This window comes from Vulpes vulpes, chromosome 13, assembly GCF_048418805.1.
Source record: "Vulpes vulpes isolate BD-2025 chromosome 13, VulVul3, whole genome shotgun sequence".
Lineage (NCBI taxonomy): Eukaryota > Metazoa > Chordata > Mammalia > Carnivora > Canidae > Vulpes > Vulpes vulpes.
This window is the reverse complement of record NC_132792.1, coordinates 23,307,364-23,334,448: the sequence shown is the minus strand read 5'-3', so window position 1 is coordinate 23,334,448 and position 27,085 is coordinate 23,307,364. Positions and strand designations below refer to the sequence as shown.

Genomic DNA, 27,085 nt, shown 5'->3' with positions numbered 1-27,085 from the left:
ACTATGAATGGGCAAAGAAAAATATAAAAATATGGATTATTACTCAGCCATCAAAAAAGAATGAAATTGTGCCATTTGCAATGATGTGAATGAAGCTAGAGAATGTTATGCTAAGCAAAATACTAGCAAATATGTCAGTCCCAAAAATACATATACCATATGATTTCAATCAGTGTGGAATTTAAGAAACAAAACATGAACATAAGAGGAGAAATGAGGGGCATCTGGGTGGCTCAGCGGTTGAGCATCTGCCTTTGACTCAGGTCATGATTCCAGGGTCATGGGATCGAGTCCCACATTGGGCTCCCTGCGAGGAACCTGCTTCTCCCTCTGTCTATGTCTCTGCCTCTTTCTGTCTTTCATGAATAAATAAATAAAATTTAAAAAAAAAATAAGAGGAGAAAAGAGAGAAAGGCAAACCAAGAAACAGACTCTTGAAGAAAATAAACAGGGTTGCTGTAGAGATGGTGAGCAGGGGGATGGGCTAAATGGGTGACGAGTATTAAGGAGGGTACTTGTTTTGATGAGCAATGGATGCTGTATGTCAGTGATGAACCACTAAATCCTACACATAAAACAAATATTACACTGTATATTAATTAACTGGAATTTAAATAAAAAGAAGAAAATAAAAATTAATCCATTGCTATCAATGACATGAGTCAGCTAAAGTGTTTCTTTTTTGTTTTAACCTTTTGAGACATCAATAAAATAAATTGACTCAACAAGGAGACTTTATCTCCTGTAAAATTGGAAAATAAAATGTATTAGCTCATATATATGCTAAAGAATTATTTGCAACAATGAATTTTAATTTCAAAGTTTCTGTACGCTAAGTGGCTTTTATAAAAATATAATTTCTACCTGATGATGCTCTTTAACACAGAGGGTTTTGTTTTGTTTTGTTTTTCTATTCTTTTTTTTTTTTTTTTTTTTCTTTTCATCCTCAGTGGAAAAAAACTGAGAGCTTTTCGTCTCTGGTTAGGAACAAGACAAGGATGTCCACTCTCACCATTGTTATTTAATATAGTACTGGAAGTCCCAGACTCAGCAATCAGACAACAAAAAGAAATAAAAGGCATCCAAATTGGCAAGGAAGAAGTCAAACTTTCACTGTTTGCAGATGATATGAATGGCTACATAGAAAACCCAAATGGCTCCACCAAAAAAATTGCTAGAACTGATACATGAATTCAGTACCATTTTAACAAGCCATGCAATGGTCTGCTTGTGGAATGAGATCTCTCCCCATTCCTAATGGACCCGAGGTCCTACAAAAAGTTATGGATCAAGAGACGTGATGTTGCTAGAGTTTGTCCTGCTCTTCTGGGGGGGGGGGGGGAGCCCGCAGTGCCAGGACAAGTTCCTGTTTGGGAAGGATGGATCTGCTGAAAGTGCATGTGGGGACTGGGGCTTGGTGAAGCGGATTAGGTAAGGAATATAAGCATTGAGCCACTAATTTTTAGAATTCCAGGCTTTTAAGTCACATTGTTTGTAAGATCTCACAAAATTTGGCCCCTCTTGCTTTCAAAACAAATATTATGGGGAACTGTCCTCCCCATTTATGGGCCCCCAGTGTAAAAATCCATTTTCTACCCTTCTCCACACCACTGGCTCCCTCTCCACCACAGGTGACCAGCATACTGTTTGTTCCCAGGCCATATTTTCACCCTTCCTAAGTGGCCTCTTCTCTACCTTTAGATATAATTTGTTCTACCAGTCTTTGGGTTTCCCTAGGTTATTTATGCTGATGTGAGTTTTATCTAGTTGTATCCGTGAGGCATGACAAACTTAGGGTCCTCCTACTCTGCCATTTTCCAGTATATGATCCTTTTAATGTGTTGTTGAATTTGGTTTCTTGATATTTTATTTAAGATTTTTTGCATTTATGTTCATTATGAATGTGGATTTGTAATTTTCTTTGCTTAGGGTTTTTTGTCTGGTTTTTGTATCAGGACAATACTGGCCTTGTAAAATTAGTTTGGAAGTATTCCTTTCTCTTCTGTTTTTTGGAAGAGTCTGAAAAGGATTTGTATTTATTTTTCTTTTAATGTTTGATGGAATTCAGCAGTGAAGATGACTGGTCCTGGACTTTTGTTGGGACTTTTGTTTGTTGGAACTCTTGTTTGTGATTGATTCAATTCCCTTATTAGCAATTGATTTGTTCAGATTTTTTATTGCATTTTATTTCGGTCTCAGAAGTTTGTATGTTTCAAGGAATTTATCCATTTCTTCTAGGTTGCCCAGTTTGTTAATTTTTCATAGCATAGTTGCCCACAGTAGTCTCTTATGATCTTTTTATTTCTATGGTATCATTTGTAACATCTTGTCTTCCATTTGTGATTTTATTTATTTGAATCTTTTTATTCTTGGTGAGTTTACTTAAAAATTTGTCAACTTAGTTTATCTTTTCAAAGAAGAAGCTCTTAATTTCATTGATCTTCTCTATTACGTTTTTTAGAATTTATTTCTGCTCTAATCTTTATTTCCTTCTTTGGAAATAAAGACATTTATTTGTTTTTATAAAGCCCATTTGGACATTGGGCTTTTTTCTTCTTTTTCTATTTTCTTGAGATATAAAAGTAGGTTGTTTATTTGGAATTTTTTTAAAAATTAGTTTATTCATTTATTTATTTAAGAGAAAGAGAGCATGAGTGGGGGTGAGGAGCAGAGGGAGAGGGACAAGCAGACTCCATGCTCAGCAAGAGTGACATGGGGCTTTATCTGACAGCCCTGAGATCATCACCTGAGCCAAAATCAAGAGTCAGACAATTAACTGACTGAGCCACCGAGATACCCCAGGTTTTTTTATTTTTCTTATTTCTTGAGGTAGGCATTTATCACTATGAGCTCTCTTAGAACTACTTTTCCTATATCTTACAAAGTTTGGGATATTATATGTCCATTTTCTTTTGTCTCAAAGTATTTTTCATTTTTTCTTTTGATTTCTTCTATGACCTATTGGTTGTTCACCAGCATTTGTTTAGTCTCCACATATTTGTGAATTACTAGTGTTATTTATGCAATTAATTTCTAATTTCATAGTATTGTGGTTGGAAAGTATGCTTAATATGATTTCAGTCCTCTTAGTTTATTGAGACTTGTTTTGTGGCCTAATATGATCTACCTGGGAAAATGTTCTAGGTGTTCTTGAGAAGATTATGTATTCTGTTGCTTTTGGATGGAATGTGTAGTATGTATCTGTTAAGAAGATGGATTTTTTTTTTAATTTTTATTTATTTATGATAGTCACACACACACACACACACAGAGAGAGAGAGAGAGAGAGAGAGGCAGAGACACAGGCAGAGGGAGAAGCAGGCTCCATGCACTGGGAGCCCGACGTGGGATTCGAAATAGGCAGTAATACAATAATAGTAGGTGAATTTGATACTCCATTTATATCAATGAACAGATCACACAGACTAAAAAATCAATTTAAAAAAAATCCATCTTCTGGGATCCCTGGGTGGCGCAGCGGTTTGGCGCCTGCCTTTGGCCCAGGGCGCGATCCTGGAGACCCGGGATCGAATCCCACGTCGGGCTCCCGGTGCATGGAGCCTGCTTCTCCCTCCGCCTGTGTCTCTGCCTCTCTCTCTCTCTCTCTCTGTGACTATCATAAATAAATAAATAATTAAAAAAAAAAAAAACATTAAAAAAAAAAAAAAAGGAAAAACATCAGGGAACTTACAGAATTGAAATACATGAATTCAGTGATGCCAGCTGCCATGTGTCAATAGTAGCTCTCAGTTCCCCTTGGCAGAATAAACAAAACAAATGCAGTTTCTTCTACAAAATAATGCAGACCAAGAGTTAGTCTAGAAATAATGCTGGAATAACTGGAAAGCCTCTTAAAATTTAGTTGAGAACATTTTGATGAATTTTAAGTAATAACAATTCTACTTTTTTTTTTTTTTTTTTTTTTTACAATTTTTTGACACAGTTATTGCTCATTGGTCTCAAACACAAATAAGTTTGTGGAATAAACTCTTTAAAATATACCCTGCAATAATTATTGATATGTATGTACTTATTGCCATTTTGCTAATTGTTTTGGTTATTCCTGTAGTTCCTCTGTGTTCCTTTCTTCTTTCTTTCCTTCTTTTTTGTGATTTGATAACTTTCTTTAGTAGCATACATATATTCCTTTATCTTTATCTTCTGTGTATTCACTATTTTTTTCTTTATGGTTATCATGAGATTTACATATAACATATATAAACATAACAAAAAATATAATTTTTAAGTTAATAGCAATTTTTAAAATTCCATTCAAATCTCAACATTTTGATTGTTCCCCATCATGTTTTATGTTTTTTGTGTCACATTTTGTAACTTTTTATCTTGTTTGTTCATTAAATAATTATCAAAATAATGGTTATTTTACTACTTGTACCTTTCAACTTTCATCTTTTAAAATTTCATTTTTAAAAATATTTATTTGTTTGTCTATTTATTTTAAAGGTTTTTATTTATTTATTCATGAGAGACAGAGAGAGAGAGAGGCGGAGACATAGCAGAGAGAGAAGCAGGCTCCATGCAGGGAGCCCAGTGTGGGACTAGATCCTGGGACTCTGGGATCACACCCTGACCCAAAGTCAGATGCCCAACTGCTGAGCCACCCAGGTGTCCCTATTCTTTTTAATTTTTTAATTTAAATTTAATTTGCCAACATATAGTATAACACCCAGTGCTCATCACATCATGTGCCCTCCTTAATGCCTGTCACTCAGTTACTCCATCTTCCCACCCACCTCCCCTTCAACAACTCTGTTTCCCAGAGTAAAACTGTCTCTTTTTAATTTTTTTTTTAAGACTGTCTCATGATTTGTTTTCCTCTCTTGATTTTTCCCCAGTTTTCTCTCCTTACCTTATGGTCCCTTTCACTATTTCTTATATTCCACATATGAGTAAAACCATATGATAATTGTCTTTCTCTGATTGACTTAAATCACTCAGCATAATCCTCTCCAGTTCCATCCAAATGGTAGGTATTCATCCTTTCTGGCGGCTGAGTAATATCCCACTGTTGATATAGACCACAACTGCTTTAGCCATTCATCTGTTGAAGAACATCTTGGCTCCTTCCACAATTTGGCTATTGTTGACATTGCTGCTATGAGTATTATGGTGTAGTTGTCCTCTTGTTTCACTACATCTCTATCTTTGGGATAAATACCCAGTATTTCAAGTGGTGGGTTGTAGGGTAGCTCTATTTTTAACTTCTTGAGGAACCTCCATAATGTTTTCCAAAGTGGTTTCACCAGCTTGCATTCCCACCAACAGGGCAGGGGGTTCCCCTTTCTCCACATCCTCCCAACATTTGTTGATTCCTGTCTTGTTAATTTTAGCTATTGTCACTGGTGTAAAATGGTATTTCATTGTGGTTTTGATTTGTATTTCCTTCATGATGAATGATGTGGAACATTTTTTCATGTACTTGTTGGCCATGTGTAGATCTTCTGTGAAGAAATGTGTGTTCATCTCTTCTGCCCATTTCTTGACTGGACTGTTTGTTTTTTGGGTGGTGAGTTTGATAAGTTCTTTATAGATCTTAGATACTAGACCTTTATCTGATATGTCATTTGCAAATATCTTCTCCCATTCAGTAGGTTATCTTTTAGCTTTGTTGACACTTTCATTTGCTGTGCAGGAGCTTTTTATCTTAATGAAGTCCCAATAGTTCATTTTTGCTTTTGTTTCTCTTGCCTTTAGAGACATGTCTTTTTTTTTTTTTTTTTTTTTTGTGAGACACAGAGAGAGAGAAAGGTAGAGACACAGGCAGAGGGAGAAGCAGGCTCCATGCAGGGAGCCCAACGTGGATCTCGATCCTGGGTCTCCAGGATCACACCCTGGACTGAAGGCAGCGCTAAACTGCTGAGCCACCCAGGCTGCCCTAAAGACATGTAGGGAGTTGCTGTGGCTGAAGTCAAAAAAGTTGCTGCCTGTGTTCTTCCATAGGATTTTGATGGATTCTTGTCTCACATTTAGATCTTTCATCCATTTTGAGTTTCTATTGAGTTTATCTTTGTGTATGGTGTAAGATAATTGTCTAATTTTATTTTTCTGCATGTGGCTGTCCAATTTTTCCAATACCATTTATTGAAGAGACTGTCTTTTTTTCAATTGGATATTCTTTCCTGCTTTGTTGAAGATTAGTTGACCATATTGTTGAGAGTCCTTTTCTGGGTTCTCTATTCTGCTCCATTGATCTATGTGTCTGTTTTTGTGCTGGTACCATGCTATCTTGATGATCACAGCTTTGTAATACAGTTTAAAGTCAGGCGTTGTGATGCTCCAAGCTTTGATTTTCTTTTTCAGCATTCCTCTAGCTATTCAGGGTCTTTTCTGGTTCTATACAAATCTTAGGATTATTTGTTCCAACTCTGTGAAAAAAGTCCACGGTATTTTGATAGGGATTGCATCAAATGTGTAAATTACCCTGGGTAGCACTGACATTTTCACAACATTTATTCTTCTAATCTATAAGCATGGAATGTTTCTCCATCTCTTTATATCTTCCTTAATTTCTTATGTAAGTGTTCTGTAGTTTTTACAGTACAGATCATTTACCTCTTTGGTTAGGTTTATTCCTAGGTATCTTATGGTTTTGGGTGCAATTATAAATGGGATTGATGCCTTAATTTCTCTTTCTTCAATCTCCTTGTTAGCATATAGAAATTCAATTGATTTCTGAGCATTAGTTTTGTATCCTGCCACATTGGTGAATTTCTGTATGAGTTCTAGCAATTTTGGAGTAGAGTCTTTTGAACTCTCCATATACAGTATCATATGCGAAGAGTGAAAGTTTGACTTCTTTGCCAATTTGAGTGCCTTTTATCTATTTTTGTTTTCTGATTGCTGAGGCTAGAATTCGTAGAACTACATTAAACAGTGGTGAGTGGGCATCACTGTTGTGTTCCTAACTTTAGGGAAAAGCTCTCAGTTTTTCCCCATTGAGAATGATATTCACTGTGGGCTTTTCATAGATGTCCATCTCAGACATTTTACATAAATCCATCGCCATTAGATCTGTGGCAGAGTATTCTGATTGTGTGTGTGTGTGTGTGTGTGTGTGTGTGGTGAATTCCTCCTTCTAGTCATTTTATCCAGTGCAGAATGGCTGTACAATGAGCAGAGGCAAAAATATCAACCACGCACCAAGCAAAATACACACTAGACAATTCTGAAAAGGTCAGAAAACAGAAAATCAAAGAAAAAGGTCAAAGAAAAAGAAAAAGAAATAAAAAAGAAAAGAAACAAAAACAAAGAGGAGGACGGGCAGGGGAGAGAGAATATAATCTCACAGATTGGACAAACACAGTAATCCACTCAATTCTGAGTGTAGTTTGGTCCCTATTAGAAGATACTAAATTCCAAAATGATAAAAAAGCAACATATATATAACATATATATATATAATATATATTTATATAATAATATATAAAATAAAATTGAATATGGTGAAAGAAAGCCAAAAGTGAAGAATCTATCTATAACATGTAATTGTAAAATATGAAAGTTAAAAAATAAAAGACTTAAAAATAAAGAGTTGATAAAATAGGAAGCTAGTTGAGATAGGGAAAAATTGAAAAAATAATGGAAAATTTTAACCTGAAAGATAAATGAATCATATGAGAGAAACCTCGAATTCTGTATACTATTTTCTCCCAGTCTTGGAGATTTCCACTCCTGTTTGGTTAGTAAACGTACTGTTCACCTGTTTTTCCAGCTGGTCTTCTGGGGAAGAGGCCTGCTGCATTCTCAGGTGTCTTTGCGTGGGAGAGGTTGCACCACCCCTTGCCAGGTGGCAGGGCTCAGTACAAGCTGTTTGCTGTGTGGAGTCTTTGTTCCCTGAAGGCTTTCCTCACCTATTTTGAGGGTGAAAGGAGAAAAAAAAAAAAATGGCCACGCCCAGATGTCCAGCCTGGAACTAAGTGATGGCAGTATGTGCAAAACTCTGAAGAGTCCTATGGTGCCTGCCCATTCAGACCCTCTCTGGGAGCAGATGGGGGGATGCTGATTTGTGCAATTTGTGGGGGTGGCAGGGAGAGATTCCACCTGCTTGTGCGTGCACCTGTTCCACCTCTCCTGGAGGGAGCAGAGGGTTGCCCCATTTCTGTCCCCATATCTGTCCTTGCCCCATTTCATATGTATTCTTTCCCCATTTCTGTCCTTGCAGGGCCCTGGCACAGAGAGTGTTCACCCTGTCAAGTGGGCATCTGCTCTGCCTCTTCTAGAGGAAAGGGTTTCAGTTCTTTGCGGGGACCCAACATGGAGAGCAGTCACCCCGTCTGGCCACGGTTTTCGATTTATGACACGTGAAGCTGAGCCTTCTCCCAGGCTTGCTGACCTAAACCCTTTTCCTGCTCCATTGTTTGGGAACTCTGCCGGCTTAGGCACCCCTGTTCTTTCTGTTCCTTTGGCAATTGAGAGCCCACTGTCCCTCGTTTGGTTCTGCACCACTTCACTGCTGAGCCCCTTTCAGGCAGGGAAGTCTCTCACAGCAGATTTCTAAAGGTCCCAATTTTGTGCCTCAGGGCTGTATCACTTTCCCGTAGCTCACTTCCAAAGGCTCTCTCCCCACCCCCACCCCAACTGTTTATCTTCTGATGTATTCCCTCAGTTTCTCTTCTGTACACTCCTACCTTGCAAAAAGTGGTCACTTTTCTATTTGTAGGGTTCCAGCCATTCTTTCTTTATATATCAGGTTGAAATTCATAGGTGTTCAGTATGGTTTGATAGTTATCTAGCTAAATTTAGGGGACCAGATGAAATAGGGACCCCTCCTCTTCTGCCATCTTGTCTATCCTCTCCAGAGCACACTTTCTAGTAGCCTTAACCTTTGTTTTTGATTTATAAATGATTAATCCACTGTTTTTAGTATATATTTACCTTTCTAGTGAGAGTTATTCTTTCATACGTATTCTTGTTGCTAGAACCCTTTCTTTATAACAAATTTTGTTCATATTTATAACAACCTTTTTAAAAAATTTATAACAATCAGGTAAAAGTAAATGGTGGAAGTGAAGAATAAATTTCATTAAGACCATATGCTTGGACTACTTTCAATATATGTAGTGAAATTAGTCAACAATCTATAATTGGAGGAAAATTATAATATAATTTTCCATATTTCACAATGAAATATGGAAAACATGATTCTTGCTATTCAACAGATGGTTTGATTGGATTATGTCACAGGAAATATGAATCTTACACTTGTAAATTATAAACATAAGTGAAAAGAGACAACAGCTCTACCAGATACCTTCCATTAAGCAAATATTGAAACACAATGAACTCAAATAATAGTGAATACAATTTCAGACAAATTAAGATCTGACAATGTTAAGTAACATTAATTTTTTTTAATTTTTTTTAATTTCAAATTTAATTTTTTTTAATTTCAAATTTTTTTTAATTCTTAATCTAGAATTCCTCAAAATTTTAGTTCCATATCATCAGCAAGTTACAATTAGCTCATAGACCCTATTTTCTCTGCTATTCATTTGTTTACTTTTATATCTATCTGTTTTGGCTTGTTAAAAAAATTGCAGCTATACAGTTTTTAAGGACAAGGGATTATGTTTCTAGTGTGAATACCTAACATAGTGTTTTACATTTTTTAGCTATTCAAATACTATTTATGTGAATAAATTAAGCTATTTATTATTTATTCTCTGCATATCACTTGTATATTTTCTACCCTCTTGTTGCAGGGAATTATACTGCTGCAGGATTTATAGTCAAAATATATTTTTTTTACATCAATAAGCTTGGTTTCCTATCTTTGTGTAAACTAATAAAGAAATAAACATAATAACTGTGGAGGCAGAGAAAATTAAGGCCATTCCACTTTAAGTTCAGAGTTAGCACAAGTACAGGCATCCCAGGCCCCTGTGAATAAGAGCTGAAATTTACATTACTTCAGTTACAGGAAAAAAAAACGGTTTACAGCTTAATGTCCCAGGAAGCCTCTATTAGAATGAGAACAGAGCCCAAGACAGTGGCAGGAAGCCACATATTAGAATAAGAACAGAGCTCAATGCCCTTGAAAGCCCCATATCAGAATGTAAACAGAACTTGAGAAATTCCTCCACCCCTTCAAGAGGTCCCCTAGACCAGCCCTTAAAACTAAGCTGAAACCCACCTCGGGGTCCAAGTCCCTGCCCAGCTGTGTCGGGTACACTTGGACCCAAGCTGGAGCTTGTAAATAAACCCTCGTGTGTTTGCGTAGGTGTTGGCTCCTTGGTGGTTTCTCGGGTTCGCAATCTTGGGCACAACAATAACAAAACTTCCTTAGCTCTATCCCCAGCAGGTACCTGACTAAAGACTTAAAAACTGTAGATATTTAGTATTACTCATATACTATTTGGTATTACTATTTCAGTTTTCCACTCTGCCAAGTATTAGCTTAAAAATGAATTATTGAAACTAAAATCAACTGTAATGTTGCAGCTATTTTTGGTACATTAAATGCCAAGTGCCTATAGGTGACTCCATTAGAAAGGATGGATAGGGTTTCACTTACAGCATTGGCTAAACGAAATTAGCATCCTTACTATCTTTAAGGAACATAATATCTATCTTTTATTATGCTAAATTTAACAACCACCCTTTCTTGAGTGTTTATTTTTATTTTCAGAAAATTAAATGAAGGAATGACTCAGTATGTAGTATTTAAAATATGAATGTTATATGGAAATAATCTGGTTCATATAAATGAGTGCTTTCTAAAACTAAATATGTTTTCTTAGAAACCTTATTTTAAAAAAGTAACAGTTTTGATGGTAAAATTTAGTCAATGTAGGAGTCTTCTATCTTTGTAGGGTTCCCACATGTGTGTACATAATTAAAATTTTGTGTATTTTTTCTGTTTGAAAGAATTAGTCACTTTAGTCAGTCTGATAATTTCTATATTTTTTTGTCTTCAGCTTTTAACACACTGTTATGCATTAATATTTTAAGTGTAAAGTAAGTCTGTTTTTTAGGATTTGGATAATGTGATATACTTTTGCATAGCATGATCCTAAGTATTAATAAAGAGGAATCAGATTCAGTTTCAAGGCCATCATTCAATAAGTACAATATCTATCAATTAAGTCCCTGACAATTTTAGAATCAGAGACTGCTCAGATAAACCAATCAGAACTGATTTATTTGCCATTAAAAATTACATAAAAATTTGAATTATGTTGTTTTTAATAATCCTGTCTCCTCTAAATTTGCTTTACAATGCTTTTTATAGCAGTTTCTGAAACTATCACATTTATGTATGGTATATCATCATCACCATTTCACTAATAGGCAGGCTAGAAATCAATGTTTTATTCAAGTGATTTTCTTAGATTTTATATAATGATTTACTGAAAGACATGAAAAGACTGGATAAGAGCCATATTAATTTTCTTCTTATCTCTCATGTATTTCTATTAAATTTTGAAAGAGTTTTAAGAAACTAACTCGATTAGATTTTGTTTGTTTAAAATACATCACAACTGGTACATACAATAGTAATATTGTCCCAATGCCTAATTTGATTTGGAAGTCCATGTATGAGTAAAAGGCAATTAGATCAAATTCGATCTTACAAGAGGAAAGACAAAAAAGTTTAAGTTTTTTAGTGTCATTCGTAGGGATATACTCTCTGATCTAGAAAGCATTTTGCCAGATGACTGAGCCGAGAATCTAGCATGCTGGTTATAATTGCTAATACATTGTACCAAACCAATATGAAATATAATATTGATATAAAGAGAATGTCTCCAAAGTACTTGTCCCAGAACCCATGACCTCAAAATCACCCAGAATCTGATGAGTAATATATGTGAAACTTTGAGATGATAAAGGATTATATAAACAACTCTAAATCTTTATTGTTAGGTCCCGCCTTTATTATTAGGTTCCCTTGCACCTTATACTCCTCCTTGCTAAACTACTTTCATTGGTCTGCTCCCTTTTGGCATAAGGTTAGATATCACTTTTTCAGACAATCTTTCCAGACCTACAGAGATACACTGGTAAACTGTTTCTGTCTAGCATGTCTTTCTTTTTTTTTTACATTATATTGGCATTTATAATTTATTTCCTTGAGAGTAGCAACTGAGATCTATAATATAATTCATATTTTAGCCTAAGATAGGTATTTAATACATGTTCCTTGAAAGAATGAGTAAGTTAATAAATGAATTAATGGAAGAAAACACAAATTAGTTAAGTGAGAATGAGTCACTTTACTGAGTCTGTATTTGGAAAATACCGGTATCAACTGGTTAAGAATTAAGATTTGATTCAATGACATCAGATTCTAAATGAGAAAATAACACAGAAGCTTCTGTAGACACTCAAAAATATAACCTTTATATTACAATTATAGGTGTTTTAAATCAGAAACAAATGGGAGGAGTAGCTAAGGAAATCCATGTGACATAGAATGCTTAGAAATTCTTACTTTTAAAAAACGAACTTGAATGAATGTTTTTTTTAATTTTTTATTTATTTTTATTTTTAAAAGTGATTTATTTGAGAAAGGGAAAGAGCATGCCAGTGTGCATGAACATGACTGTGGGGAAGGGGCAGCTAGAGAGGAAAAGAGAGAATCTCAAGGAGGTTCCCCAGTGAGCACAGAGTTCAGAGGTGGACTTGATCCCAGGACACTGAGATCATGACTTGAGCTGAAATCAAGTATTGGATGCTTAACCAACTGAGCTATCAGGTGCCCCTTGGATGAATGATTTTTTTTAAAGTATAGTTATTCTTGAGGAAAAATATCTAGTTTTGAATCATTTTAAATGATTTAGATATGGTCATAAAGATAAAATAGAGTTGGAGTGAAAATCTTTGGAATTCGCTGATGGAACTGATTTGACAACCCTTAAAGAATAAAGGGACCTCAAAACTAACTAGAGAAAGCTGGAAGTCAGGCATAGAGATAGGTAAATTTAGGAAGATTTGTGAAAACATTAAAATTATTTCCTTAGGATTAAGATCAATATCAGACTCAGTTTTCTCAGAGAAAATTATGTTGCAAACAGCCCAAGCATCTGAAAGTGACTTTGGTTTTATTAGAGTAATTACAATACCTGTAATAGAACTATTTTTTTTTGTATTTAATACATTTAAAAATATACTCAGTATATATCCTTATTATGAACTCACAGTACTGGACCTATGTTTACTTTTTAAGAAATTCAATAGTGTACTTTTCTTTTTTTTTTTTTTAAATTTTTTTAATTTTTTTTTTATTATAGTCAGAGAGAGAGAGAGAGAGAGAGAGGCAGAGACATAGGCAGAGGGAGAGAAGCAGGCTCCATGCACCGGGAGCCCGATGTGGGATTCGATCCTGGGTCTCCAGGATCGCGCCCTGGGCCAAAGGCAGGCGCCAAACCGCTGCGCCACCCAGGGATCCCTAATAGTGTACTTTTCAATTAGTATCAACATAGGATTGAAAAAGTTCAAGCTGATGATCTCTGTCCTAGAATTAGGATAAATGTTTAAGGGTTTCTCTATATCAAGTGAAATCATTGTTTACATGCTACTTATAATCTGTTATGCCAAAGAAAGCTACCAGGGAACACTACTGTTATCCTAAAATTTCGCTGGAAAATTACTTTTATAAATGCATATATATTTGTATACAAATATAGTTCAATCATGGAAGTCAAAGGTTCATATTTATTGTGATATTTATTCTTATATAATTCAAGTTTATAAATTGTCACGTTTTGTGCAATTTGAAACATTTTGAATGCAACATGTTTTGGCTAATAGGCCTTTATTTTCTCTGAAGTGAATACTAAACATTGAGAAAATGGCTTTGTTCTTAAAAATCATATGCTATATAGTTATAAAATTAATACTTGAATTATATTTTAGGTCTCTTTTCCAAATAGGAGAAGAATATGACATCATCATAATTATTTATGATAAGATATATACATTAAATGTTGTGGAAAATCACTCAACTCGGTTAGCTAAAGTTATATAATAAAAATAAAGCACCTTGCTAGAAATATAATACCAAATAAATATAACACATTTGGAAAATGGATCTTCAATCAAGTGCTAAAAGCAGACATTTTAATTTTTCAAAGAAAATGAAACTGAGTTTAGATGGTTCAGAATATATTTATCTTACAATTTAATTTATAACTTAAGATCATTTGTGGATGATTCATGACAGAATCAATGACCCATAGCAAAATTACAAGTTTGGCTTATCTCTGTTTAAACCAATAGCTTCATTCATTTAACACTTATATATTGTCATATACTGTGCTGGGCTCATTATACACATAATACATAATAGGTAGGCATGATTATCCCAATTACTTAGGGAAAAAAGGGCTCAGAAAAATTGGATATCTTTCCCAAAGTAAAATGTTTAATAAATGGCAGAGTTGGAATTTAAATGCAGGAATTTTTGTCCTCAAACTAAAGGCCATTTTCTCTCTACTAAACTGCCTGTTTAGGATCATATCTTATTTTTTTCTTTCCCAACTCATTTTCTACTAAAGCAATGTAAAAATATACTACTTTTTTGAAAATCTCATGATCTTTCATGCCTTACTCTCTTTTTAATTTTTTTTTTCTTTTTTTAGTTTATGTTCCTTAGGAACATCTAAGGAACTTCCTTCCTTAGGTTCTTTCTACTTTTAAATACATGACAAACTTCTATTTTCCTGCAAGAGTATCTTCATATTAAAAATTCATAATAAATCCCTTCTTGACTACCCCATTTTTCTCCAAAGGGGCATTTGCTTTCTAATTAACCTCTGTGCCTTTTTTGTTCTCTGTACCTTGTACGTGTGCATCCTATTTTTAAAACTTCACATGTATATCTAAGTTTTCTGATAATGTGTTACCTTCTTCAGAGATTATGTATATTATACTCATATTTGGATCCACAGTGCCTAGAACATTGTCTGGTATATAATAGGTGCTGGATAAGTATTGAACTAAAGTAAAGGCCTTTGATGTTGGTTGTTTGTTTTGTTTTTATAATCCTTTGATGAGGGAAAGAAGCCAAATGTAAGTAAGAGGGGAATATCACTGTTTTTGACTTTAGATGATGGGAATTATGATTCAAAATTTTAAAGTTTGACTATTTCCTAGGATACTAAACTTGAAATCAGAAGTCCTAATAAATAATTACTTTTTCATATGTAAGCAGTGGTAACTTGGGTATTTTTTTTCTCTCTAAGCTATAATTATTTCACCCATAAAATGTGACTTATACAATTATTTTTTATTTTTTTAATCTTTTTTTTAAGATTTTATTTATTTATTCATGAGAGACTCAGAGAAAGAGAGAGAGAGGCAGAGACACAGGCAGAGGGAGAAGCAGGCTCATGCAGGGAGCCCAATGTGGGACTCGATCCCGGGTCTCCAGGATCATGCCCTGGGCTGAAGGTAGCGCTAAACCACTGAGCCACCAGGGCTGCCCCTACAATTCTTTTTTAAATCACATGGGTATTTTGGAGAATAAAATGAAAATGGAATAATGCATATGAAAACACTTGCAGAGTGCAAATCATTATACATAATACTCCTATTATTACTTTAAGGAGAGAAAGTGAACCAAGAAAGATTAGCAAAGTATAGTGAGGTTGGGCTACCAGTCTAGTTGTTTTGTATAATTAGGTGCCATGGACTGTCCTAACTGAATTCTTAGGAAGTCTACCAAAGCTTCAGTGATGAAAATTGTCAAGTAACTGTGTTTCACCTGCTATGTAGTTGTTAGTGGCATTCCATAGACTGAATTTCATCTTCATCTGTTTAGGAATCACATCTAAAGTAAAATGAGATGTAAAAACCATGACTATTATTTTTCTCTTATTTCCAAAACTGACCACCAAAAGGTACTGAGATTTTTGAGAAGAGAAAAAAAAAAGTTAGAATAATTTAGGATCATCCCATCCCATATCCTCTTGTGATGATTCAAAATATCTATATTCAAGTTAAATATTTATTCCTTTTCAAAGTTTAGCAATTTTCAGAAATTGAATTTTATTTTAAGCAATCTTAACACAAGCTACTATCTTACAAAAAAGCAGTTTGGGAAAAATCTGTCCTAGAGATTTTTTAGCAAATAAACAAGACGATAAGAGAGGAGAGACCGACAATTTGAAGATCAGGTATAACTAAGAGTTTATATCTCCAGCTAGATTCAAATTAGGAAGGATGAATAGTGAGATTGCCTGCTTAGAATTATTTCATTATTTCTCTGTGGATGCTTCAGTTTTTAGTAGTAGTAATGAAAGTAGCAATGTGATCTGTCAATCAAGTATATTCAGCAGAGTCATCTCAAGGTTTAGGCAAGCCAATAGCTATACATTTTATGACTCTATTCATCTCTTGATTACTGCTTTACTAGTGAATGAAAACAAACTGTATGCTGGGATATAATGGTAGTTCAAGGGATAAGAGAGAGCTATTGCACACAGCTAGTATATAATGATAGATACCCTTAGGGAGTAATTGTTTCATATTAATCCATAAGTAAGCAAAGGCTGTCTAAATAGCTCTTTAAAAGCAGAATTAATTCATAATTAGGAAATGATGGAGTTCTTAACTGTCATGTATAAGAAAACCCATGAGCAAGCTCTATTCTAAGTAGACTTTAAAAAAAAGCAGTTGATATTAAAACAAGACAATTCATTAAATTTCACAAGGGAACTTGCAGTATACAGATGTAGGCCAAAACAGGGGTCTTTAGGTCAAATGTGAAATTATTTTAAATTAATTCTTGGCACCAAACTAAAATGACTTTTGAATAGTAATTATTTTTTTACTTTCATTATCAATGGTTCTTGAACTTTAATTCTAAAGTGTGATACAGCAAAGTTCTTAGTATGCATTTCTAGTAAATGTCGGCTCTCTTCTAGCATTTAAAATCTCTTAACAGGTCTTTCCTTTTCTGCAGAATTTCACTAGCTGAATGTTAATGTTTCTCTTGGTTGTGGAAAGGAATATATTAAAATTTCTTTGCCTATTAATGTCTTTTTAACAGAAGTTTAATATTTAGGTAAAGCATTCAGAAGTTTAATATTTAGGTAAAGCATTCTGCAATAACATTAGAAGCTTGATAACTTATTAGACAAGGTAATATAAAATGTGTAATTTTGAAAAATCCAGTTTGAGGAATAATATAAACTTTCATTTTGAGATTTACATTATTTATAATCAGTTACTTTGTAAGTAAAAATTGAAAAAGATATTTTGATTTAGATTTTCTATAATTGTTCCATAGGAATTCAAAACTTATTGAAAGATAAAATATTTGGGAAGAATGAAAGGAAGATGGAGAATAAAAATGATAAAAAATTAAAATGATTCTAAGATTGAGGAAAGTTCTAGAAGGAATGATTAAAGTAATGTCATCTTGGAAAAGAGGATGATCAGTAAACATAAATAAGATTTTATTAAAAACACATTATGCTATTAATATGACACAATGTTTTTCTCTAAAATCTTATGACTAAGGGTACCTGGGTGGCTCAGTTGGTTAAGTGGCTGCCTTTAGCTTGGATCATGATCCCAGGGTCCTGGGATGGAGTCCTGCTTAGGGCTCCCTGCTTGGTGGGAAGTCTGCTTCTCCTTCTGCTCTTCCCCCTGCTCATGATCTCTCTTTATCACTCTCTCTCTCAAATAAATATATAAAATCTTAAAACAATAAAATGCTATGACTAATAAAAGTCATATATATACATTCACTTGCAAATAGTCATCTGTGTTTATTATTTCCAAGCCCTCCCTTAGATCCTGTGAGCACAATTAAAATAAACAAACAAGAACAACAACAAATCAGCAAATGAAACCTTTGCTCTCATGGAACTTACATTCTAAGGAAGGGGACTAATTGACAAACAAATGTAGAATGAAAAAAATGAAGAAAGGTAAAGAAGGAACCAGGGAACATCTGAGTTAAAGTAACCAGGGAGTGTCTGGGGAAATTATACTTCTTAAAATAATTGGATTTATACTAACAATAATAAACTTGGCAGATATAAATATTAGATCTTGTGTTTGAGAAAAATCAACTTTGTAAGTATAGGATTATTGAGGCCTGACTAAACAAAAACTTTATTTAAAATACTTGAAAATTTTAGATGACCATAAACTTAATATACTTTTGAATTTTGTCAGAGTAAGAAATAGTTATATTAAATTAGGCTGTACTATAATGAGAAAAATTATTCAGACATTACTTTTTATGGTGTTTATTATGTCAGAAAATATGTTTAATCTTAAAAATGATATTAAAAGGGGTCACTAAAATATTGATATTAATCTAGGAAGGAACTGTAACTCTAGAAGAGTATTTAAAACTTTGAATGTAGTCTCCCAGATACACTTAATACAGTTAATAGTTATATTAAATATTCATTTCCTCCAAAGTCTTCTTAGGTGGTCAGGAGAGATATTTATGTCATTCACCTACACACATTGCTTTTAATCAGTGATTTGAGGCTTGCTGGACAAGCCCAGTGGATAAAGGGTTATAAACATTTATTTCCATAAATGAGGCATTGTTTTGGGAATAAGATGTGAATATGAGAAAAAAAAAAAGTAGATCATTAAGTGAGGATTTGAGGTGATAACTCAAAAAAATCAATAAATCTGAGTGAAAAATTATAATAAGAACACCTTTGGAGACTGTATTTACTTTTGAAAGCAAAGATTTTAAATAAATGCATGCATTTATTTGGGAAATTATTACAGACTTTGAGGAATGGCATATGGTCAAGCAATGAGTAGCAAACTGGAAAAAAAAGAGAAACTCCCTCATAAATGTTGAAGTTAGTTCTCCTGCGTGAGGGGGCCACATGGTAAGAAACTGCAAACAGTCTACAGGTGCCAAGACTGGTCCCTGACTAGTAGCCAGGAAGAAGAGGGACACCTCACCCTTATGTTCACAAGAAATGAGCTCTCTGTCCTCCACGCACTGGGAGCAGCTCTGCTGCCACAGCCCCTTGTTCCCTGAAAATGTACACCTGTGTAAAGTTCATCTCTACCCTCTTCTTTATCAGGAACACCTCTCAGCTGTGGAGTTGATCACTGTCTGCAGTAGTGCTAAACCCACTGGAGACACTGACAGATGAGAGCCTTGGTAGCTTGGCAGCCTTACATTCCCTGACTTCACTTATTCCTAACCACAGCTTCTGAGCCAGCACCATTTCAAGGGATATTGACACAGCAGCCAAGTGCATTGGGACTGGGGCTGCCAATGATAGGGGTGGCTGACTCTGGGGCTGGAATTGGGACTGCATCTGGGAGCCTCATCATTGCATATACCAGGAGACTCTCTGAAGCAACAGTTCATCTCTTACACTATTCTGGGTTTTCCCTTCTCAGATGTCATGAGGCTCTTTTGCCTGATGGTGGCCTTTCTCATCCTTTTTGCCATGGGAAGAAGCTATCTCCACCCCCCCATAGGTCCTTCTCCTGTGTCTTATCTGCCTTGTATGTTCATTTTCCTATACCTCCTCAAGCAGCCTGAGGAAAGTGATTGGCTCAGAGTTTGACAGAGGGAAGACAAATACTGTATTAATAAGAAAAAAAAAAAAAGAAATGAATTCTGCCAACAACCTGAAGTGTTGAAGTAGATTATCCCCTAGTCTAGTTTCCACATTACTGTGACTTTGTTAAATTAATGTTTATAAAGTAGAGTCTGAGAGTGTCAGATGGTAATCAGTGGTTTAACAGAAGACCACAAGAGAAAGTGAAATAGAGATGTTTATTATCCACAGGTCCTAGACAAGATATAGGTTACACCCCCATGCAGGGAATTCAAGGCAAGACCTGTGGCACATGCCATCATTAGGGTCTAAGGGTTGCATGCTTTGGGGTTCCCAGGCTGAGGTGGATTAGTCAGTTCAAGAGAAGCAGGGTTTTGGTAAGATTCTAGGGGTGGGGTGTCTTACCAAGGGGCTCACAGGGGTAAAGGCCTGGGAGTCAGGAGAGAGTGCCTATAAAAAGGGATGTTGGAGGGACTTTAATCAGGAACTTGTGACTCTAAGGGCTGTTGTTTAGAGCACATACTTGCACTCACCAGAGAGGCTAGTGTCAATTCAAGGCCTCCAGTCCACTTGGCCACAAAAATGGATGCCAAGGTAGAATAATGTGGACTACTTTAGCTAAACTCTCAGTAGAGATGGCCATTTAGCCCCTGAAAAAAGGACCCACCTAAATTGCCTGTACTCCCAACCATGGAAACTATCACACAACAATTGTGTGTTATATTATGTTTCTAAGTTTGTGGCAATTTGTTATTCAGCAAGGAGAATCAAATACAAACCATTGGAACAATTTCAACAGCAGGGTGGTGTAGTGTTGGTTATATAACCTAAGTCAAACCAAATGGAACTCCATTCCCTTAGCCAGAAAAAAATTGATTTAGAAATGAACATGTGAATCAAGCTGAGTTGATCAAAATTCTTTTTAAGGCATTTTCTGCTACAGCAGATAGAACATTTTCTGCTAGAGATTTTTTTTTTTTTTTGCTAATCATCATGCTACCTGAAAAGAGAAGCAAAAAAGCAAAACTAATGTTGTATATCCTCAACCTAGCTATATATAAACAGCCTCTAATAAGCTGCACTTCTTAGAATTCCATAGGTCCATAATAGATAGGAGCTGCTAATGATGAATGATGGCTAATACAAAGACTAAAGATTGGGTCTATTATTCTTCCCTACCAAATCCTTCATAATCACTAAATTCTGGCCAAGTTTAACTATATGCCATTTCTGTAACTCATCACTTATACTTAACTTCTGTGCCTTTGCTCACAATATTTCTTTTACTACAATGCATTTCCCTGCATACACTTTCCTTGGCTTTTTATATCCAATTCCTATCCATTCATCAATGATGTAGGTTGAAGTTGCTTGTCCTAGAATGTCTTTGTTAAAAAAGTCAAAATAAATTTCTAGAATAATCTTATCTTGGTCATGCAAACTAAATTCCACATTTGGAATTTATTAAAAATGTCTCTGTGGCTTAGTACATGATCATTCTGTAATAATTCATCAAACTTACTTAAAATGAATGTGTATTCCATTTATAGGCTTTCTCTTTTTTTAAAAAATCACTTACCTACTTAAAGTCCTACTTCTAGATTTTTAGTCCTGGTATAAACAAATCTATTCTAATTTAAATTTTAAAAATGTTATTTCTAATTAATGTTGATATTTTTAAAAGGATTAAATTTAAAATTTGGGGAAATGTGTGATTATAAATATAGCTCTAGTCAGGGAAAATGCCAGCATCTTGACTTCTAAGAATGAAGTCTACCATATACTGTGCTACTGGAATGAGATGTAAACTACTTCCTCTTGCTTTGGCTAGTCATTTCACTCTTGACACAGAATATTCTACTGACTCATGATCCTGGGACACTGGTGTTTAACTCTGCTTAAAACATTGAGTCTGACAGTTTTTATATATAGCTAACAATCTACGCATCTCTTTCCATACTCTAATTAATAATTTCACACTTGTATAAATTTATGCCTCATTCTCTAGACTGTAAAATTTTTTGCATGACAGGGATATTATCTGGTATACCTTTATTATATATTTTCTTAGTCATGCCCTAGCAATAGGCACTTAGTTTTTACTGAGCACATTATTGGTACATAAAATAATAACAAAAGTAGCAGTATTAACAGCTCAGAACTGAATACTCTAGTGAAAATGCTTCTACTTGGTGGCAGCCTATGGGACTTGACATGAATTTAATAATAGCAGTGAATTAATCTGCTGAGGAACAGGAGGGAAAATGTGTACTATGATGATAAGTTTGCAGTGTACATACTTACTGATTTTTTAAATCAGACTTTAGGACCTTCCTTAACTGACATATTTAACTTGATCACAATGTATGCTCCATAAGGGTGGGGACTTTGTGGTTAGTGTTTTTCTGTCTATCCTCAGCATCTATTCTTTGCATATATTTGGCCCTTGATAAATATTGGTTACATAGATTGATTAATAATTACAATTATTAGAAATATGAATTAGAAGATAGTTGTCTGGCCTTGCAGACAGTGGTGCCCTGGAGCCATCTGCACTGCCCAGCCATGGTCAGCTCCATCATGTTTGTTGACATAGCCCTGGACAGCGAGTCCTTGCACTGCGTCTCCTTCTAACTGTTTCCAGACAAAGTTCCAAACACAACAGAGAACTTTGGTGCCTGAACTCTGGGGAGAAAAGATTTGATTATAAAGTTTCCTGCTTTCATAGGATTATTCCAGAATTTATGTGCCAGGGTGGTAGTGGCAAGTCCATTGATGGGGAGAAATTTGATGATGAGAATTTCATCCTGAAGCACAAGGCTCCTGGCATCTTGTCCGTGACAAATGCTGAACCCAACACAAATGGTTCCCAGTTTTTCATCTGCACCGCCAAGCCTGAGTGGTTGAGTGGCAAGCATGTGGTCTTTGGCAAGGTAGAAGAGGGCATGAATATTGTGGAAGCCTCGAGTGCTTTGGTTCCAGGAATGGCAAGACTAGCAAGAAAATCACAGTTGCTGACTGTGGACAAATCTAATAAATTTGACTCCTGTTTTATCTTAACTACCAGACCATTCCTTCTGTAGCTCAGAGAGCACCCTTGCACCCCCATCTCCTGGAAATAGCCTATAATCTTTGTGCTCTGACTGCAGTTCTATGAGTTCCATATTTTCCTTACTCACCTCCAAGTCTAACTGGATTGTAGAGTTAAGTTTATGATGGTGAAATAAAAATGAAACAACAAAATGAAGATAATTTGCTAAAAATGTGTTCCTGATTTGTTTCATCAACCTCTGGCTGTCATTATAGCAAGAAAACCCAGTAAATTTAAAGAGCATATACTTTATGGGCAGCCCGGATGGCTCAGCGGTTTAGCGCTGCCTTCAGCCCAGGGCCTGATCCTGGACCCCGTGATCGAGTCCCACATCAGGCTCCCTGCATGGAGCCTGCTTCTCCCTCTGCCTGTGTCCCTGCCCGCCCCCTCTCTCTCTCTGTCTCTCATGAGTAAATAAATAAATAAAATCTTTTTTAAAAAAAGAGCATCTACTTTTATTTGTTTATAAAAACCCTCAGTTTATATTAAGAAACGTTCAATCCTCACCCTGAGTTCTGGCATTTTTATATCTGTGTTCCACTTAGTCTTCAACATAACATGTCCAATCCTCTTTGATATCATCTTTCACTCAAAATGAATTGACCTTCTTGTCTTCCTCATTTTATTACAGGCACTACAGTTTTTCTAACCACCAAATCCTGCAAACTTATGACAATTTTAAAATGTCTTCTTGTTTCATCATCTCCAATTAATTGTCTTAGACATTGAGGACATCTGTTAACCACATTTATTTTGATAACAACCCAATTGGACATGGCAGAAATCCATATACAGATGGGGAGATGGTGAGTCACTCCCAAGAAGGTTTAAATAACCATTATTCAGGGCCAGATCCTTTCACAATTTCCCCATTAGCTCTTTCTATAGCATTTACTCTATTTTATGTTTTTCCTGACATAAACAATGCATTTAATATCCTGTATTTTAATTTTATGGATCTGTGTTTTAGTTGAATTGTGCACTTGTGCTTAACATGTTTTGAGCTACAGTAAACCCTTTGATGTCTCAGCCTATGGCTTCTGTGGGGCCACCCCATAAGGTGGCTCTTTTTACCACCTCTGAAAGGTGAATAGCTATAGCATATCCTATTTACTATATTCCTTTTGGACAGTTCCTTTCAGGGTAATTACCATTATCATTTTGAATCTGCCTAATGATCACAGGTAAATCTCTAGCAAGCATCTACAAGATTCTATTACACATTTTCTGCTGTGCTGGATTTGTACCTCAAGAGCAATTCTAACTATTAGGCTAAGGAGAATTATCACTAATCCCCTTGAATCCACAGTCAAGGTGAAAAGACATGCCAAGAAACACCAATTTCAGGAGAATCTGGTGGAGATGTATAATGGGAACCTATGATACCTATAAGGAGTACCAAAGACAATGTTCAAAAGTCTTGAAAGCTTCTTTTGGGAGGCAGGGCACTCATATTTTTATTGATATATATTCACATAACCTAAAATTCACCACCTTAACCATTTTAAATTGTACTATGTAGTGCTATGTAGCATATTCACAATGTCGTACAACCATCACCAGTACTTAAGTCCAGAAAGTTTTCATCACCCCAAAAAGAAATCCCATACCCATTTTAAGGAGTCATTTCTCATTTTCCCCCCATCCCGTTTCCCTGGAAACTACTAATCTATTTTCTGTCTCAATGCATTTGCTTATTCTGGACATTTCCTATAAATAGAAACATATGAGTAGATTAGTCTTTATCTAGTAAGTTCAATGTTTGGCTTCCTTATGGACAGTTTCTATTTATTGCTCCCCCACCCCTCCCATTTGTGGACAATACTCTCTTATTTATTAGTATGCATCATATTTTTTGTTGGTTATTGAAAAATTTTAACATGATAATGTGGCAACTCTGGAAATCAGGATGTCTGGAAGCCACTGCCCCCAACCCCCCCCCCCCAAGGTTTTATGTTGTTCCTTATTGTTGCTATTGTATGGAAATCTGGTGGCTTTTCTCAAATAATTTGTGAAGCCTATATTATCTGTCAGGTGTGGCCACTAATGTTTCTGTAAGTTTAAGTGGGAGTCAGAGGCTGGACTGAGATTTGCTTAAACACCTGCAAACAATAAACTCCCAGTCTTTGCCAGTGGCCTGGATGTGTGTTGGGCATACTTTCAACACTCAGCTAAGTAGTTTACAACTCTGCCTTAGCCCTTACTTCCTACCTGTGTAGATCCTTAAGATCAGTCAGAATGAGAACTTGGGGACTTCTTAATTCTTTCTTGAGCATGTGCCCTCTGAGAATTCACATGACTTTCTAGATTTCTGTGAATAAATTGGAGCTTTTAAAAATATGTGTTTCCTAGGGCACGAGGGTAGCTCAGTTGGTTAAGCAACCAACTTGATTTAGGCTCAGGTCATTATCTCAGGGTCCTGAGATCCCCACTTGGGCTCCACATTCAGTGGAGAATCTGCTTCTCTCTCTCTCTCCTTTTCCCTGTTTCCCTCCCCTCACTTGTGTGTGCGCTCTCTCTCTCAAATAAATAAATAAATCTTAAACTAAAACATGTATTTCCTCAAAGCATCTCATTCCCTGGTCTTGTCTCCTAAGCTTTTTAATTTAAAAGTGATTTTCTCCAAGTGTTATCCATTGTTTCAGACAGCTAATACACCTCCTATTAAGTGTTTTTGACAAATGCCCCAGAAGGCTGCCACAGCACTGGTACAGTTCTAAGGTAAGATAAAGGCAAAGCCATCACCTGGTCTTCCAGGAAGCCATTCGAAAGGTCAAAGCAAATGGCCACAATTCTTTGTGAATGAGGTTTTTTCTGTTCCCTCTGGTACTGGTACCAATCCAAGAATTGTGGATTAACTGGGGAATGTGAAATGAAAACAGCTTAAGTTTGGGGTGCCTGGGTGGCTTAGTTAGTTAAGCACCTGACTCTTGATTTCAGTTCATGTCATGATTTCAGGGTTGTGAATTCGAGCCCTGTGTCAGGCTCACACCGGGCATGGAGCCAGCTTGGGATTCTCTCTCCCTCACTTTTCCTCCCCTCCATGGCCCCCCCCAAAAAAAGAACAGCATAAGTTAAAACATCACAAAGCTCTGTTTTTACTAAGATTCAGATGATTTTTCTTACTTAAATCTTGCTCTCATTGTTGCAAGCTGTTGGTCTGTTTCCAGAATTCAGAAAAGGTTGATTCTGACAGTTTTTATAAGATTCCATTGTCTTTATGGAAGGATGAACTTTTGGATTTCTTTACTGTGCCATTTTCACTGACAACACTAGAAAATCTTTTAAGATGATGTTACAATTAAGCTGGGTTTTAAAAATCCAGCAGGAATTAGTCAGGTAGAAAGTTTAGAGAATAAACCAGATAGAGCATTTTATCAAAAGGCCCAGAAGTACCATGAGAAGACTAACATATGCTGGGAAATGACCCTAGTTCAAAAAGGTTGAATTATAGAATATGATTAAGTAAAAATATATGCATTTTAGGGGAGATAGGATGAAGTTTCATAGTTCCTTATACCATAATACAATACTTCGACTTAATTTGGGCAATGCGTACTGAATTATTTAAGGCAAACGTGTTAATAAAGCAGACTTGTTAAGTCATTTCCGTAAGCATTATGGAAAATTATAGTTTGAGATTGAGTTTAGGCAAGGGATTTAGTAAAGAGACTAATACAGACATTATAAGCATAAGGGATGATGAATGAAACTGAGGGTGTGACAGAAAATGGAGTGGAGAGAGTACTTAGAAACTTAGTACATAGAGTGAGAGATAGTAACATCCAGTTGTTTCAGCGTATGGAGAGAGGGAAGGCATGGCAATGAGGAATAAGTGTAAGGAAAATGTCTAGAATGATGCTGATATTTTGGCTTCAGAAAAGTGAGAGGGCATTGATATTGTTCACTGAAATTAAGAAAATTCAGCATGAAGTAAATTTGGAGAAGAAAAGGAAAGCTATTTGAATTCAGATTTGAACATTATGAGATTAAGTTGTTCGTGAAACATGCAGAGGCATATCCAATGAATCCTAGAACACAAAGGTTTGATGTTCAAGAGGGAATTTGAAGCTGCCAAAGTTGATTTTGGAGACTAACATATATCTGTGATAAGAGAAATTGTGGATAAAATAAAATCATTAGAGATAAAAATATAGTGCTCACTTTGGCAACACATATACTAAAACTAGAATGATACAGCGAAGATTAGCATAGTCCCTCTACAAGGATGACACACAAATTCATGAAACGGTCCATATTTTTAATCCATGGATATGGTATTTTGTGATCTTTTAAATAAAAGAAAACCTTACAAAGCAAAAAGGGAATACGAATATAGTGAGAGAAGATGATTAAGGCTACCCTAGAACTCTAACAATTGAATAATTTATTATTACTATTCCTAGCCAAATTGTATCATACAATAAAATAAGGTCAATGAATAAATTTATTCATACCAATGTATGACGCA

The 27,085-nt window shown here is 35.4% G+C and overlaps 1 non-coding gene and 2 pseudogenes across 1 annotated transcript; all 3 read left to right on the top strand.

The window, feature by feature from the left end:
* The first annotated feature begins 18,972 nt into the window (after nucleotides 1-18,972).
* Nucleotides 18,973-19,529, top strand: LOC140595096 (ATP synthase F(0) complex subunit C2, mitochondrial pseudogene; annotated as a pseudogene).
* A 2,559-nt stretch (nucleotides 19,530-22,088) lies between these two features.
* Nucleotides 22,089-22,557, top strand: LOC112916037 (peptidyl-prolyl cis-trans isomerase A pseudogene; annotated as a pseudogene).
* A 4,213-nt stretch (nucleotides 22,558-26,770) lies between these two features.
* Nucleotides 26,771-26,877, top strand: LOC112916059 (U6 spliceosomal RNA). The gene has a single exon (XR_003234240.2). It is a non-coding gene; the product is annotated as a U6 spliceosomal RNA (small nuclear RNA).
* Nucleotides 26,878-27,085: the final 208 nt, after the last annotated feature.